Source organism: Balaenoptera physalus (genome assembly GCF_965194825.1).
Source record: "Balaenoptera physalus genome assembly, chromosome: 5".
Taxonomy (NCBI): domain Eukaryota; kingdom Metazoa; phylum Chordata; class Mammalia; order Artiodactyla; family Balaenopteridae; genus Balaenoptera; species Balaenoptera physalus.
Genome location: NC_138884.1, coordinates 30094174 through 30104208, shown reverse-complemented (window position 1 = coordinate 30104208; position 10035 = coordinate 30094174). Strand labels below are relative to the sequence as shown.

General features: G+C 40.5%; 1 long non-coding RNA gene across 1 annotated transcript; it reads left to right on the top strand.

Annotated features, from left to right (window-relative positions):
- Positions 1 to 439: 439 nt before the first annotated feature.
- LOC309661657 lies at positions 440 to 9464 on the top strand. Its single transcript, XR_014264145.1, has 2 exons — positions 440 to 3469; positions 8503 to 9464. It is a non-coding gene; the product is annotated as an uncharacterized lncRNA (long non-coding RNA).
- The last annotated feature ends 571 nt before the right edge of the window (positions 9465 to 10035 follow it).

Here is a 10035-nt window from a genome sequence, read left to right as displayed (position 1 = left end):
GTTTCACATCTTCCTTGAATCCTATACACTCTAGAGAAGGAAGAAGGCATAATGTTTTCTCCCTTCCAGTTAACCCATATGGGAGCCCTAACTCTCAAACAGAAATGGCCATTCGCCAATGGCCATTAAGTGTATTTCTACTTTCCTGCTAGTTGGAAACTAGGAAATTGACATTGGTATACTGGGATTGCATAGTTCTGTGTCATTTTATCACATGTATAGATTTGTGTAATCAAGTAATCAACATATAGAATCTTTTTAAAATTATTATTATTGGTCTCTAAAGTCTTGCTTTAAGAGTTTCTTGGGTAATTTTATTTTGTGTCAAAAGCAGCCAGTTGTGCCCCTACTGAGGCTTACAGAAGAATCTAATAAAAGCTTGTGGTCTGTATTTTTTCACACCACTTTCGCTGAGTTTATATTGAAAAACTCTAAGAAGGAGGGAAGGGACACAGAAAACTTGTATTGTTATCCATAGCAGTAACATGTTGGGTTCATAGCCTTCGAAATGGAGAGCCAAACATATCATCAAGACAGTTTGGAGACGTCTCCCAAAAGAATATACCAAACACTTCTTTTTAAAACACATTAAGGCTTCCCTGGTGCGCAGTGGTTAAGAATCCGCCTGCCAATGCAGGGGACACAGGTTCGATGCCTGGTCTGGGAAGATCCCACATGCCGCAGAGCAACTAAGCCCGTGCGCCACAACTACTGAGCCTGCGATCTAGAGCCCGCGAGTCACAACTACTGAGCCCACGTGCCACAACTACTGAAGCCCGTGCGCCTAGAGCCCGTGCTCCGCAACAAGAGAAGCCACCGCAATGAGAAGCCCGCACACCACAACGAAGAATAACCCCTGCTCACCGCAACTAGAGGAAGCCCGCGTGCAGCAATGAAGACCCAACGCAGCCAAAAATAAATAACTAAAATAAATAAACTTAAAAAAAAATAAAACACATTAAACCTCCCACCCCCTGCTGCCCTAACCTGCCCACGAGGTGAGCACAAAGGCTTCTCCCTCCACCACCTGCTCCCACATTTCCAAAGACTGCAAAAGGGGATTTAGAAGCATTGCATGGGAGGAAACTTGCTGTAGCTGAGGAGAACACACGGAGAGAAATGACTGCAGATAGCTTATCTGTTTGCTCTGGGTTCCCACCTTTCTGAAGAACCTGATGTGAGCCTACACAAAACAGCCTATTATTTCTCAAAAAGAGAATGGACATGACCCTTTGGGGTCAGAGACTCCAAGAGCAGACAGCTCTCCTCCGCAGCCCTGGGACATGGGCGTTTGCACCCACTGAAGGCAGACAACACGGCAGGCCAAGGAATCACGGAAGAGAAGTGAATTACACAAAAGAAATAGGAGTGGAATAATAAATATCCCTGTGCAGGAAGGGAATGTGGCATATTTCACCTAACAAAGCACATTTTTAAAATTGCTACCTACAGCTCCAAGATCAAAGGGAAACAGCTAGGGGAAGAAAATGGAGAATCTGTCTGATACGCAATTTGACTTTTTCTCTTACCCAATTTTCTAATTCTTCTATCTCAAGTTACTTACTTTTCCCTGAATGTATAACTCTATTTTTAAAAAACCCATTATATTTATAATCTGTAGACATGCAGCTGGAGCTGTACACATCAAGCCACAATTCAGAGTAGCACATTTCCTCACGATGAGGCACTGTGAAGCATTTTCCAAATGACTAATGACATTAACTGACACTTTGTGACAATTGTTAGTTATAGGTATTATTTCCAAATGTGTAATGAATAGGTGCTTATGGAATTCAAATACATTATCAAGTTATATTATGTTGGTAGCTGTATGCTTATGTAGAAGCTAAATGCTTATGACAATGAAGCTATTTGAAAATGGCATGGAGTAGTAGAAACATAAGTATATATAATATTATACATTCATTGGGTGATTATTAAACATTTAAGATCAAATATCCTATTCAATTAAATCTTTTTCCAAGTTCAGGGGCATAAACCATTAACATTTGACAGTGGCTGCTACTTTATCATTCAGTATTTGATTTTACCTATTTGAGCATCAGCTTTCATTAGATGTATTTTCAAAATTGTCTTTAGCAGTGTATAACCTCTTCTGTTTTGCTTTAAGTTTTAGTTTTAATTTTAAGTTTTAAGTTATTGCATTTTTAAAAGAAGAGGTCATACAGAAACTAGAATTAGTAAATCATTTACATCAGAATGAAACCTTCCTGAATACAGTATTTGGATAAAATATTTGTACTTTTCCTTTTTTTTTTAACCTAATGGGATATAATTGTGAAACATAAATGCATTATACCCTTCAAATTCAATAAACTAGAAATTCTGCAGTTGGGTGTTTTTCTCCACTATTACTTTAATAGTTACTTTCTAAGCCATTCCTTTTTCAAAATTCACCTTTTTGTGCACTGAGACCCTTTCCTCCTCCTGGTTGGTCCTGTCAGTGCCTGTTCACTGACTCCTGTCTCCTTCATCTTGCTTGCCTTTCCTTTTTCTGTTTCTTTTTTGTTTGCAGATTATACTGCCTAGTCCAGTGCCTGGTACATATCGGTATTTGGTGCATGTTTGTCCCTCTTTACCCCCATTCCCTGTTATGAGCTTACATTCTCTTCTTAGAACATTAGAACATCAGTTTTGTTCTACATAGTTTTTTTTAAACAATTTATTCTCCTGTTGCTTGAAGGAAAATAAATGAACTTAATAATAATAATAACTTAAGCTATAAAAAGGACACTTGCTCACACTTTCCTACACCTCTGATCCACATGCATGCTTTCTTTGTCCCACTCTTTGGGATACTCTTTTCAATTACTTCCTGAATACAGCCCTCTCCACTCTCTCTAACCTGCCAAGACTGTTTAAGCTTTCGGAAGCAACCTAAGTGTCCATAGACAGATGAATAGATAAAGAAGATGTGGCAAATATATACAATGGAATATTACTTGGCCATAAAAAGAAACAAAATTGAGTTATTTGTAGTGAGGTGGATGGACCTAGAGACTGTCATACAGAGTGAAGTAAGTCAGAAAGAGAAAAACAAATACCATATGCTAACACATATATATGGAATCTAAAAAAAAGGTTCTGAAGAACCTAGGGGCAGGACAGGAATAAAGACGCAGACGTAGAGAATGGACTTGAGGGCACGGGGAGGGGGAAGGGTAAGCTGGGACGAAGTGAGAGAGTGGCATGGACATATATACACTACCAAATGTAAAATAGATAGCTAGTGGGAAGCAGCCGCATAGCACAGGGAGATCAGCTCGGTGCTTTGTGACCACCTAGAGGGGTGGGATGGGGAGGGTGGGAGGGAGGGAGATGCAAGAGGGAAGAGAAATGGGAACATATTGTATATGTATAACTGATTCACTTTGTTATAAAGCAGAAGCTAACACACCATTGTAAGGCAATTATACTTCAATAAAGATGTTTAAAAAAAAAAAAAAAGGTACATACACCCCAATATTCATAGCAGCAATTGTCAAGACATGGAAACAACCTAAGTGTCCATCAACAGATAACACTGGTTAAAGAAGATGTGACACATATATGCAATGGAATACTATTCAGCCATAAAAAAGAATGAAATTTTCCCATCTGCAGCAACATGGATGGACTTGGAGGACGTTATGCTAAGTGAAATAAGTCAGACAAAGAAATACAAATACAGTATGATATCACTTATATGTGGAATCTAAAAAATACAATAAACTAGTGAATATAACAACAACAACAAAAAAACAGACTCACAGACATAGAGAACAAACTAGAGGTTATCAGAGCAGAGAGGGGCATTATCAGGATAGGGAAGGAAGTTGTACAAACTATTAGGAGTAAAATAAGCTACAAGGATATATTGTACAATATGGGGAATATAGCCAATATTTTATAATAACCATAAATGGAGTATAACCTTTAAAAATTGTGAAGCACTATATTGTACACCTGTAACTTATATAATATTGTACAGCAACTATATTTCAATTTTTAAAAAATGAATAAAAATAAACTGTGGCTGAGGACGCACCCCCTCTTCCTTATCTTCTCCACTTCAACATGTGACCAAAGGAGGCTCTTCAGAATTGGCCCTCCATTCTCAGTCACCAAACTAGTATTAATGCAGGCTTTCTGCAACAGTTTTGAAAAGTCAACGCCAGCTCTTCTATCCTGGAAATTATTTTCATGCTTTAGAGTATTGGGTATCTTTTACATGATATCAGATTCTCTGAGAATGGGACAGAGCAAATGGCACAAGGAGCTATGAATCTCATTTTATACGAAGCTTTTCACAATAGCTGGTGTCACAGCAGGATATTTGATATCACACATTCGAACAACTGCAGAGTCTAAACCTTATAATGAGACCTAAAGTGATGAGACATGGGTATTCATGCTCCATTAGGCATTCATTGGGATGTTAAATCAAAACCAGATGATATTAGAATGCTTCCTGAACATTCCGTGGAGAGGGGAGGATCAATTCAGCCTTGACGGGCTAGCACCTGTCACCCTTGTATCTCACAGTGGGTATTTTTGACACTATTTTCTTGTTGTTCAGTTTCTTCAGTAAGTTGCTAATTCCTATTTCCTAGCAGTGCTCAAATCTATCCCCACCTCTCCATTTCCACCTACGGTGCCTTAAATGTCTGGAAAATTACTAACAATTCTCTCACCATCAAAAGTCAGTAAACACACAACATTGTAAATTAACTATACTTCAATTTTAAAAATGGTTTAAAAAATCACCAAAAAAAGAAATAAACACATCAGTAGATAAAGACCAAAAAAAAAAACAGTAAATACATTAAAAACTCAAGCCACTATGACGAAAGATCTGCCGGAGAAAATAACCTACAGTTATTCTCCCAGAGACTGCAGAAATTGAAATGAGCAGCTACAAAATAGTCACTCAAAAATATTTATTGCCTACCTACTACATGCCTGGCACTGTTGTAGTCACCAGAAGTTCATCAGTGAGCCAAACAGCCAAAGGTCTCTACCTCCATGGGATTCACATTTTAGAGTCTTCTTTTTTAGACTCTGAGCTTTCTGGGGCTGAGACAGTTTCTTACTCATCTCCGAATCCCAAGCACCTGGCAGAGTTTGGCACATCAGATGCCCTCAGGAGACATTTCCTAAAATAAAGAAGTGAGGGGGCTGGGCAAGATGGCGGAAGAGTAAGACGCGGAGATCAGCTTCCTCCCCACAGATACATCAGAAATACATCTACACGTGGAACCGCTCCTACAGAACACCCACTGAACGCTGGCAGAAGACGTCAGACCTCCCAAAAGGCAAGAAACTCCCCACGTACCTGGGTAGGGCAAAAGAAAAAAGGAAAAACAGAGACAAAGCATAGGGACGGGCCCTGCACCAGAGGGAGGGAGCTGTGAAAGAGGAAAGGTTTCCACACACTAGGAGCCCCTTCGCGGGCGGAAACTGTGGGTGGCGGAGAGGGGAAGCTTCGGAGCCACGGAGGAGAGCGCAGCCACAGGGGTGCGGAGGGCAAAGCAGAGAGATTCCCGCACGGAGGCTCGGCGCCAAGCAGCACTCACCAGCCCGAGAGGCTTGTCTGCGCACCCGCCGGGGCGGGCGGGGCTGGGAGCTGAGGCTCGGGCTTCGGTCGGCTCGCAGGGAGAGGACTGGGGTTGGCGGCGTGAACACAGCCTGAAGGGGTTAGTGTGCCACAGCTAGCCGGGAGGGAGTCCGGGAAAAGGTCTGCAGCTGCCGAAGAGGCAAGAGACTTTTTCTTGCCTCTTTGTTTCCTGGTGCGCGAGGAGGGGGGATTAAGAGCGCCGCTTAAAGGAGCTCCAGAGACGGGCGCGAGCCGCAGCCATCAGCACGGACCCCAGAGACGGGCATGAAATGCTAAGGCTGCTGCTGCCGCCACCAAGAAGCCTGTGTGCAAGCACAGGTCACTATCCACACTGTCCCTCCCGGGAGCCTGTGCAGCCCGCCACTGCCAGGGTCCCGTGATCCCGGGACAACTTCCCCGGGAGAACGCACGGCGCGCCTCGGGCTGCTGCAACGTCACGCTGGCCTCGGCTGCCGCAGGCTCGCCCCGCCTCCTCCGTACCGCTCCCTCCCCCCCGGCCTGAGTGAGCCAGAGCCCCTGAAGCAGCTGCTCCTTTAACCCCGTTCTGTCTGGGCGGGGAACAGACGCCCTCAGGCGACCTACACGCAGAGACGGGTCCAAATCCAAAGCTGAACCCCGGGAGCTGTGCGAACAGAGAAGAGAAGGGGAAATCTCTCCCAGCAGCCTCAGAAGCAGCGGATTAAAACTCCACAAACAACTTGATGTGGCTGCATCTGTTGAATACCTGAATAGACAACGAATCATCCCAAATTCAGGAGGTGGACTTTGGGAGCAGGATATATTAATTTTTCCCCTTTTCCTTTTTTTGTGAGTGTATATGTGTATGCTTCTGGGTGAGATTTTGTCTGTATAGCTTTGCTTTCACCATTTGTCCTAGGGTTCGGTCTGTCCATTTTTTTTGTTGTTTTTTTTCCTTAAAAAATTTTTTTCTTAATAAATTTTTTCTTAATAATTTTTTCCTTATTTTTTATTTTAAAAAATTTAAAAAAATTTTTTTCTTAATAATTTTTTTCTTATTTTTTATTATAAAAAATTAATACATTTATTTACTAAAATTTAAAAAATTTTTTCTTAATAAATTTTTTCTTAATAATTTTTTTCTTATTTTTTATTATAATAGCCTTATTTTATTTTATTTTATTTTATCCTCTTTCTTTCTTTCTTTCTATTTTTTCTCCCTTTTATTCTGAGCCGTGTGGATGAAAGGCTCTTGCTGCTCCAGCCAGGCATCAGGGCTGTGCCTCTGAGGTGGGAGAGCCAACTTCAGGACACTGGTCCACAAGAGACCTCCCAGCTCCACGTAATACCAAATGGCGAAAATCTCTCAGAGATCTCCATCTCAACATCAAGACCCAGCTTCACTCAATGACCAGCAAGCTACAGTGCTGGACACCCTATGCCAAACAACTAGCAAGACAGGAACACAACTCCATCCATTAGCAGAGAGGCTGCCTAAAATCATAATAAGGCCACAGACACCCCAAAACACACCACCAGACGTGGACGTGCCCACCAGAAAGACAAGATCCAGCCTCATCAACCAGAACACAGGCACTAGTCCCCTCCACCAGGAAGCCTACACAACCCACTGAACCAACCTTAGCCACTGGGGACAGATACCAAAAACAACGGGAACTACGAACCTGCAGCCTGTGAAAAGGAGACCCCAAACACAGTAAGATAAGCAAAATGAGAAGATAGAAAAACACACAGCAGATGAAGGAGCAGGGTCAAAACACACCAGACCTAACAAATGAAGAGGAAATAGGCAGTCTACCTGAAAAAGAATTCAGAATAATGATAGTAAAGATGATCCAAAATCTTGGAAATAGAATAGACAAAATGCAAGAAACATTTAACAAGGACGTAGAAGAACTAAAGAGGAACCAAGCAACGATGAAAAACACAATAAATGAAATTAAAAATACTCTAGAAGGGATCAATAGCAGAATAACTGAGGCAGAAGAACGGGTAAGTGACCTGGAAGATAAAATAGTGGAAATAACTACTGCAGAGCAGAATAAAGAAAAAAGAATGAAAAGAACTGAGGACAGTCTCAGAGACCTCTGGGACAACATTAAACGCACCAACATTCGAATTATAGGGGTCCCAGAAGAAGAAGAGAAAAAGAAAGGGACTGAGAAAATATTTGAAGAGATTATAGTTGAAAACTTCCCTAATATGGGAAAGGAAATAGTTAATCAAGTCCTGGAAGCACAGAGAGTCCCATACAGGATAAATCCAAGGAGAAACACGCCAAGACACATATTAATCAAACTATCAAAAATTAAATATAAAGAAAGCATATTAAAAGCAGCAAGGGAAAAACAACAAATAACACACAAGGGAATTCCCATAAGGTCAACAGCTGATCTCTCAGCAGAAACTCTGCAAGCCAAAAGGGAGTGGCAGGATATACTTAAAGTGATGAAGGAGAAAAACCTACAACCAAGATTACTCTACCCAGCAAGGATCTCATTCAGATTTGATGGAGAAATTAAAACCTTTACAGACAAGCAAAAGCTGAGAGAGTTCAGCACCACCAAACCAGCTTTACAGCAAATGCTAAAGGAACTTCTCTAGGCAAGAAACACAAGACAAGGAAAAGACCTACAATAACAAACCCAAAACATTTAAGAAAATGGGAATAGGAACATACATATCAATAATTACCTTAAATGTAAGTGGATTAAATGCTCCCACCAAAAGACACAGACTGGCTGAATGGATACAAAAACAAGACCCATATATATGCTGTCTACAAGAGACCCACTTCAGACCTAGGGACACATACAGACTGAAAGTGAGGGGATGGAAAAAGATATTTTATGCAAATGAAAATCAAAAGAAAGCTGGAGTAGCAATTCTCATATCAGACAAAATAGACTTTAAAATAAAGACTATTACAAGAGACAAAGAAGGACACTATATAATGATCAAGGGATCGATCCAAGAAGAAGGTATAACAATTGTAAATATTTATGTACCCAACATAGGAGCACATCAATACATAAGGCAAATGCTAACAACCATAAAAGGGGAAATCGACAGTAACACAATCATAGTAGGGGACTTTAACACCCCACTCTCACCAATGGACAGATCATCCAAAATGAAAATAAATAAGGAAACACAAGCTTTAAATGATACATTAAACAAGATGGACTTAATTGATATTTATAGGACATTCCACCCAAAAACAACAGAATACACATTTTTCTCAAGTGCTCATGGAACATTCTCCAGGATAGATCATATCTTGGGTCACAAATCAAGCCTTGGTAAATTTAAGAAAATTGAAATCGTATGACACGTTCAATCCCATTTAGGGTTTAAAGTTAAGTAAATCAGTCCAAGGCAGTAATTTTTCCTCTGTTCTTAGGATTTTTGAAAAGGGATATAGGCTTGCCAACCTCCCTTTAACAAATGCCCAAGTCCTCACTCTTAGTTCTCTGCACACTAAATATGGTGCAGCTTTGCCCCCAAATGGCTAATCCTCAGGACTCATTCCAGGCCACATCTTCTCACAATTTTCTGGGAGGTCCCCACCAGATCAGGTGGAGACCTCATATATCCCTCGCCCTAGATGTGGCCATTGGGAAGCAGCCAACTGATTCGTCTTTAGCGTGTGTTCCACAAAATTCTGTTATACCTGTACATCACAGACTTGAATTCATCAGTTCATTCTACTCATTTATTGGTTCATTCATTCAGCAAATATCTCCCCAGAGAAATTAAAAAGGAAAAAAAATTAGCCAGTGATTGTGCTATTTGTTGCCCCTTTTTGTGAAAGTAGAAGAATAGTCCCTAAAAGAAGATTTTAGTATTCATATTTGAATGTTAATTAGACACATCGACTATCATGAGAGCTGAAATACTTCAGGGATCCCCTAGAAGTGCATGACTTCACTATCAGGAAGGAAGTCTTAGTTAAATGCCACAAGAATCTATGAAGAATCTCCTGTATCAGCAGGCCCCAGACTGCATAACGGAAAATAAAATAGAATTTCTACAACAGAGTCAGTAAGCTTTCCATGGACCAAGTAAGTCTAGGAAACTTCAAATATCTCCCTTCCTTTGAAGCATCATAATTCACATTAGCTTATTAAGGCTCCTGAGAAATTCTCCTATAAAGAAACCTGTTTAAACTAACACAATATTGTAAATCAACTATATTTCATTAAAAAAAGAAAAGAAGAAAAAACCTGTTTAACTTAGTTTATCCGGTTTTCTCAAATTAGACCATAGACCTTTTTTTTTTTTTTAATTTGTTGTGCCCAAAGAATATCCTTTAAAATCTTTGAGTTCCAGTTTTCTTGAAACACAGTTTGAGAAATACTGTTCTACATGCTTTGCACTCCGGCAGACAAAAATAGAAAACTCTGTCCTCACCACCCAATGAATGAGGTACCTGATTC